At 37.8% G+C, this 7,414-nt stretch overlaps 1 protein-coding gene across 1 annotated transcript in view; it reads left to right on the forward strand.

The window, feature by feature from the left end:
* The window catches only part of LOC104124223 (potassium voltage-gated channel subfamily KQT member 1-like), a 316,296-nt gene that overhangs the window by 214,802 nt on the left and 94,080 nt on the right, over positions 1–7,414 (forward strand). The window lies entirely within an intron of this gene.

Below are 7,414 nucleotides of genomic sequence, written 5' to 3' on the forward strand. Positions count from 1 at the left end.
TCCTCTCATTGGTTTACCCGCTTATAGCCTTTGCATTCTGGTTTTGGCTTCTCCTCCCAGCAACCCCACTGTGGGTTTTCTAGTAGATATGCATTCAAACACTATTAAAAATATATACTTTGGCCTTTCTCCTCTTCTCCCAGCTAAATAAGAATACAGATGTTTTGCCACACAAGTTCAAAACAGCGGTCTCTCTGGGCTAGTGTCCCATTTCTGTCAGTAAGTGTGTGACTTCCAAAGCAGAAACGCTAAGGAAGGCAGTCTGAGCAATAATCAAACACCAAGAAAAATCATTCTCAGTGGGCAGTCTGACTCATGACCGAAGCTGGAAAATCAATATCTTTTCTGAAGCTCAGGCTCATTGTGTCTGTCCCGTGCTACTGTATGCCTGGATGTTTAGTTGCATGTATTATTTGTCTTTAATCTCCTTTGAAACTCATTAAACTCCTGAATTTGCTTTTATTATTTTTAAGTGATGAATGAAGAAAACCGTCTACTTACAGATTGAAGGAGGAATGTAGGATTTATTTTAGGTTTTTTCTTTTTAGTCAATGTAACAGACAGGAAAACCCCTAAATACACAGGCTTTTAAAATAGTACGGTTCAGTCCAGGGTCTTAAAAAATATAAGTATTTCTGATATTCAGAGTTCAAGTGGCTGGTATTTATATGGATCTTCCCCATCCAGCATCTCTGTTGCCAAATACTGTCAAAAGATATTGAAAATTGAGTGCCTTCATGGCAAAGTATTTTTAGTCAGACAATTTAAAATCTATAGTTTTGGTATGACACCTATTTCATGTCAACTCCAATACTGCTAGGCTGGGCGTTGCTGACTAGGGCTCCTTGAAATAAAATGAGTGTTACATGTTAGCGTAACATCCAGAGTCTGGTGCCAGCAAAGACACTGAAACTTAATTAAAGGGTAACAGTTTTCAAAAAGTCTTGGAAAAAGTTCTGTCATCATAATTAGCAATAGATTTACTTTGGTTTTGTCTTATATGAAGACACATAAAAAAATGCAAAATTCTTGTAGAAAGATGTGCAGGGGACCTTCCCTGTGGGAATGTTTTGTTACTTTTTGAGTTCTGCTGTGAATGATGGTCTCAAAAGAATCAAAGAGGGTTTCTGATGTTCTCACCAGTTATTTAGAAAAAAACAAGAAAACGCCTTAACTACTTTTATTGATTCAATGTGTGTGTTTATTTGTTTTTCTTTCATGACTCATATTTGAAAGGGCATTAGTAAATATATTTAAACAGACTGTCTTTTGATTGCTTCCTGTATTTTGGTATTTAATTTTTCAGTTTGTACTTACCAGATATGTCCGACAAATTAACTAATATCAGCCACCGGAGAATAAAGATTTCAGGCCCTAGATATTTGTACTGATATTGCCTTCTGTGCCTAACAGATCTGCAAATTAACTGAGATTAGCATAAGGGTTTTCACTGAGATAAATTTGTTCAATAGCATTGTACCATACTGAACATTGTCCTCTGCAATGAACTATTTAATTTTTACTTCAGTTGCTCTTTGCTGAAATATTCTGAACTTCACCAGGAGTATATCTACCATCAGTGTTTCACCAATTCATGCCTCCCTGGGAATAATACTATAAAATAATTTTTAAGATTAGTATTATAGATTAATGACATAGCATGAAGATAACTACTTTCCTTTACAGATCTTGATTTAAGGACTGTCAGACCTCAGAGACAGAAGATTTATTTTTTCTTTCCCCTGAATGATATTTGAGTTGCTAGCTGAATCATGGTGGTGCTTGTGGTATTTTACTAGGGAACTGTGACAAAAAGAATTTTGATGGCCTGGAAGCACCAAAACAAAAGACCTTGTTTTGGAAGAAGGAAAGTGATTATGTTTTTCTGGGTTTTGGGTGTGTGTTTGTTTTTTAATTATTTGGGGAGTGGTAATGATGTCATTAATTAAAAGAAGCAACAGGAAAATTGTAAACAGCTTTTAAAAAAAATAACTCATTCAGAGAACGACCAGCCTTCTCTCAAAACATAATAAGAAATGTAATAGAACTTAAAAGTTCAACCTTCCTGTTTTCTAAAGGATCAGTTCAGTCCAGTTATTATGTGTGAACCTAGCATGTTCGATTGCCATAGCCATGGCCAACCATAACCAACTTGGAAAACTACAGGACCAGGTTGCTTCATTTAGATCGTTCTTAATCCAAATAAAATTACATGTATTTGAATGCAGAATAGATTCCACAAATTAAGAGGTAGACTCTTTTTCTGCTTATATTTGTCTAATCCACATATGCTCTCATTGGTGGTCAATTCAGTGAAAACCAAGAATGGCAGGAATACCAGCAAAACCAAAATGTCATGGCAAGTTGAAGGTCTCCAGGAACTGGGCATGGCAATTGCTTTCATCAATACCGTCTCAAACCCCATTTTCTTCTTTAAAGTGCAAGGATGCTGGAGTCTCATTTACAGCACCAGTATTACAGTTCAAAAACAGATGTTTCTGCTCCCCACTTAAGTTAATTACTCTGTTGCAATAAAAAGCAAATTTCATCATTTATACTATACACAAATTCCAACTGGCAGCTTCCAAACTGCAGGTTCATTGCATCTGACCTAACAGTAAGGAGACAAATATTTTCTACTTACCTCAGTCAAGAGAGCATAGCTCAGCAGGAGGTGCTACTATCTCAGAAGGAATGGGTGGTCATGGTAGCTCAACAGTGTAGTTACTGCAAAGTAATGTTCATGGCAGCTCCAGCAGTTAAAACTCCTTCTGGCCAGAGCCTTTTGAACAACATTTATTGGGAAGCTACTGCTCACAGTCCTGGGACACTTGAGGGTGGTCAGACACTAAGAAGCTGTCATTGCCTCTAGTTTTTTCCTGCTGCAGTCCTTTTGGTCATTCTTCCAAGGAAGTCCAGTACTGAAGACTTGCAGAATCTCACACATCTCCCCATGTTGGTCAGCCATATTGCAAAGGAGTTTGGACAATTCACCCTCTTGCCCCCAACATGCATCACCCTGGCCCAAGTAGGTACTCTCAAACATGATCTTTCTAAAGGCATTTAGAAGGTTGAATTGTCATGGGAGAGTCCTTCTTTCACTTGAATGTTGTTTGGTTTTGTGAGAATAAGAGAAAATGGTGGGTTCTTTTCAAAGCTTTGTGTCTGTATTTTTGTGATAACTTGGGCTTTTACCTTTGAATGCACAATAAATGATGTACATGTCCCTCTTCTATGACTGTCTGTTCCTTTTCAAGGTGAAGCTGGTAAAGAGAGGCAAAGGCCTTGAAAAGCTCACGTTAAGTCACTAATAGAGCCTGTTGTCACTGAGGAACAGTGGCTTGTTTTTTTTCCCCCTAGCAATTTAGATAATGTCTTCCTTCTGAATTGAATTCCCCTTTATATAATGTATTATTTTCTTGACTTCTTGGGGACGTACATGAAACCTGGTGATACGTTTTCAGAACCATGAGAGCTGAATCAGGCACTTTTTTATTCACTGGTAGTAAACTCAGTCTCTTAGCCTGACAATACTTCTAAGTCAAAACTGCTTATTTCACTGCCACATGCTTTAGTCTTCAAATTCATGTTGTATAGTCTAGGTTACAGGCATCTAGATGTAACATTATCTAACATGTCAGTATAGTTCTTTTGAAAACATGATAGGCCCTTTGTTGTTACACACATTTTGTATAATAAGGAGAGGGTGTCCTGTTCCCTATATTAAGTAATGGCAGGGCTAAAGCAGCTATCACCGAACAGAAGTTTCTTTTGATGCTCAGTGAAACAATACAGTCCTGTTGCAAGGACCTGACATCTGCAGCCTGTGTCACACCTTTTGTCCAAGTCCTTGAGAATTGCACTTGCAGTCTGGGAGCAAAAACAAATGAAGAATTCTGAAGGAATTAGTATATATTCCACTTTCATACTTCTAAGTCATTTTTTTAGTATGCCACCTACTGATTTTCTCAGTTTCACTAAGTATTTTTGATCTTGTCCTTATTATGTTTTCTTTTTGATACAAGTTACTTGCATGAAAAGTATTTCCTGAACCCATTTTTGGTTCTGTTTTCAGATAAGCTTTTGCATTGTAGAAGCTTTGCAGAAACTCAAATGAGAGAAATCAATTGTTTGTACTTGATTCTTTTTGGTAGTGACAGAATGTGTCCTCCCAGGATTCTCAGCTTGTTCTCAGAATTGCCATGGGATCTGATAGCATTTTTTTTAATGTGGTTATGTGCTTATAAATGCTGTGCGTTCCTTTTCAGCACATTGCCCAGAAATGTTAATTTGAAGTGAAAACATTGTATCTCTTGAACACATTGTATAATACAAAACATATTCAAGTCAGGTATTATTTGTTGTTTCTGTAATGTTCTATTGTTTCTGTAATTCCTATTTGCTCTGACATTGGTACACTGTACTCCAGTACCCATTGTAGTCAGAACTGTACAAATATATAAAATGTTACCTTTCTTAAGGAGCCTTTTTCCATACACCTCATTTTGCAGAAACCCATTCTCTTGCATGAAGTGAACAAATTCTTGTAGTTTGAAATTCTTCCAGATATCTCTTTATTGCATGGACTTTAACTTTTTATTGGTGCAGTAAATCTGGGCAACTGCATCAAACTAATGTTATTTGCGTGCATTTTACAAATGTTTTCATACACATGTAGGTGGAAAATGTATAATTGTTATATATCAAAACTGGCACTAAAAGGACATGAGTGGTTCAAATATAATAATTCAGAAGCTGCAGTTTCACATTATGTCCAGCCTCATGTGTGTAACCCTTTACCCAAGCTTTAATTGCAGAATCACTTAATATTTTTCAATAGAATGTTTGCCTCAGCTTGTATTACAATGCATATTCACTCATTTCTGAAAGGCTTGGCTTTGACACCACAGTATTCCCTGGACAGAGGTGCTTTTATATATAAGCATGTTTTAAAATATAATTCCCAGTAACTACCATGTCCCAGTCAACCTTCTTTGAAGCTCATGATCAAATTCCCATTTATTTCAGTGCTGCAGTTTCAGGTTCCTAACAAGTGTTGGTAACTGGACAGTTTAAAACAAAACCAAAAACAAAACCAAAAAAACCAACCCCAGCCCACCCCCCCCAAACCCAACAGAGAAGTTGTTTACTCGCAACACAATTCAACCTTAATGCCTTGGGATACAGAGTATAACCTACCTACTTGCCTGCCTGCCTGTCTGTCGGTGTGGCCCAGATGGCACACAGGGAGGTCCCCAATCTCACAAAGCAGGTGCATGTGTGGAAGCACACTTGAAGGAGGGATATATTTGTAACTCCAGCCAGTGCAGTCCTGGCACTTCTGCAATCAGCTTGGCCTCCAAAACGGATTTATTTGCATGACACAGAAATGCAATGTTTCAACTCTTGTTGAAGCTCTTCTTCCATTAAATGAAAAGAAGAAGGATAAGAGAAAGAGAACACAACTTCAGAAGCATACAACTGTGTCGTAGTGTGCCCTTGTTGTGAAGCTTCACAACCTTTAGGAATATGCAGATTTCAGATACCATGCCATGTTTTGGGAGTATCCAGATGGTCGCTCAGTAACCAAAATGCCTCAAATCAGTGACATTTTTAGAACCCTTGGGCATAATTTTCTCTTTTTCTCTGCCCATAGGCACTGACATGCAGTAACCTCATGTTTGTATGCATACTGGCATCAGCGGGACAATGCCAGGTGTACTGCACTCAAAGGATTCTCTAAAAGCCTTTGACATAGCCTAAGCTGTTTACTTTGTGCTGTAGTGTCTTGAGACAGAAGATAATTTTCCATTCTCCATTTTTAATGTGAAACATCACACTCATACAGAAATTATCCTGTAAATTGCTTGTGTGCAAGCTCTACTGGTATAATGTGCTGGTTCCACTTATATGACCAGCGCTTCTTCAGAAAACGAAAACTGTTTTATAATTCCGGCCATAAGGGGGTTTTGGCACAATACAACTTAATTTTTTATTAAAATTTCCAAAAATCACAACTGCTACTGCCAATTTATATCACTGGGAAACTGGGCTACTCAACCATAATATTTTCATATAAATGCATTGGCTTATGACATTTCTCCCTTGGGTTAGGCAAGCTGGATATAGGGTCTCATAAGGGTATTGAAGACAAAGAATTTTAAAAGGATGTTTAAAGTTAATTTGAGATGAAGCCTGAACCTCACTTTAGAGGAAGTAAAAAATTACTTAAAGGATTTTATGTTTCACTTCTGCCTGGAAGATTAGCATAATAACTGAATCTTAGGTGTTTGTTGTTATGCTCTATTTGCCACCAAGTTGAAAATTTGGCTTCCAGCCTCTTCTGAGTTACTGTGCTGGAAAGAGTCAGCTGCCATGTAACGGATATCTGGGTAAAGCTTGAGGATTTTACTGGTAAGGAGATGCTATCTGGTGCTTTGAATAGCCTATGCGGTAGATGAGAGTGTTTTGATTTTGTTATTTTTTAATTTTTACTATTGACAGATTTTTGGTAATGTGAATGGGGTGAACCTGCTTTTTCTGTGCTATTTTTGGTCAAAAGTTACTTTAAACCCCTGTGTGGAAGTGGAGAAGGTGGAGGCACAGGGAAAGAGAAGTATAATTTCTTTTCTCTTTATCTTAGCCTTTGTGTGCCACATTGCTCCCATCCTTCCACCTGCAGAGTTATCTGTGGGCAGTGAAACTGTTAATTCCACTGCTACAAATTGTCACTGAGATTTAGAGCCAGTGCTCCAGAGAGTTGGATATTTACTTACACAGATTTCATGTAGCAATGGATGCAAGAACTAAACCTTGCAGTGCTATTTGCATTTGCTTCATATTTTGATTGGGAAGCTGAGCTTCTGATGCCCCCTTATGCTGCAAATTAAAAGAATTAGTCTAGAGGTACGTAACCATGTGTGTACTGTCATATTCGTGTTTTAGGTGCGGTATTACATATATTAATGATCTAGACTCAGTTCAGTTATCACTTTATGAGATGGTCAAGGCCAGATCCTCTCAACTCCCATCAAGCAAAGGTTAATAGTAAACTGACACTGATTAGCTCATCGGTCATGTTTCTTTGTGGCCAAGTGTTTCCAGTTTTCAGTTTAACCTGTGATACAGGGCTGTCCTCTGTGAGCTGTTCAGAAAAAGGAAAACATTTCCAAAAGAAGAATAGATTCTGTATGGCTCTCTGGAGAATTTTCTTGGAGCCACAGCCTGATGTGATGAATGATTTTTTAGGACCAGTCACTATCTGTGTCTGCTAGGTAGCTGAAGGAAGAAATTATGGGAGAACTTGAAAATAGAACTGAGAAATCCAAGCGACCCATGTGACATCTGGTGTAATTTACATGCCTCTTACCCTTACCATTTGTCAGTATTGCTTTTGTTGCTTTTTTTTTTTTTT

This window comes from Egretta garzetta, unplaced genomic scaffold (assembly GCF_000687185.1).
Source record: "Egretta garzetta isolate BGI_Z169 unplaced genomic scaffold, ASM68718v1 scaffold293, whole genome shotgun sequence".
Taxonomy (NCBI): Eukaryota; Metazoa; Chordata; class Aves; order Pelecaniformes; family Ardeidae; genus Egretta; species Egretta garzetta.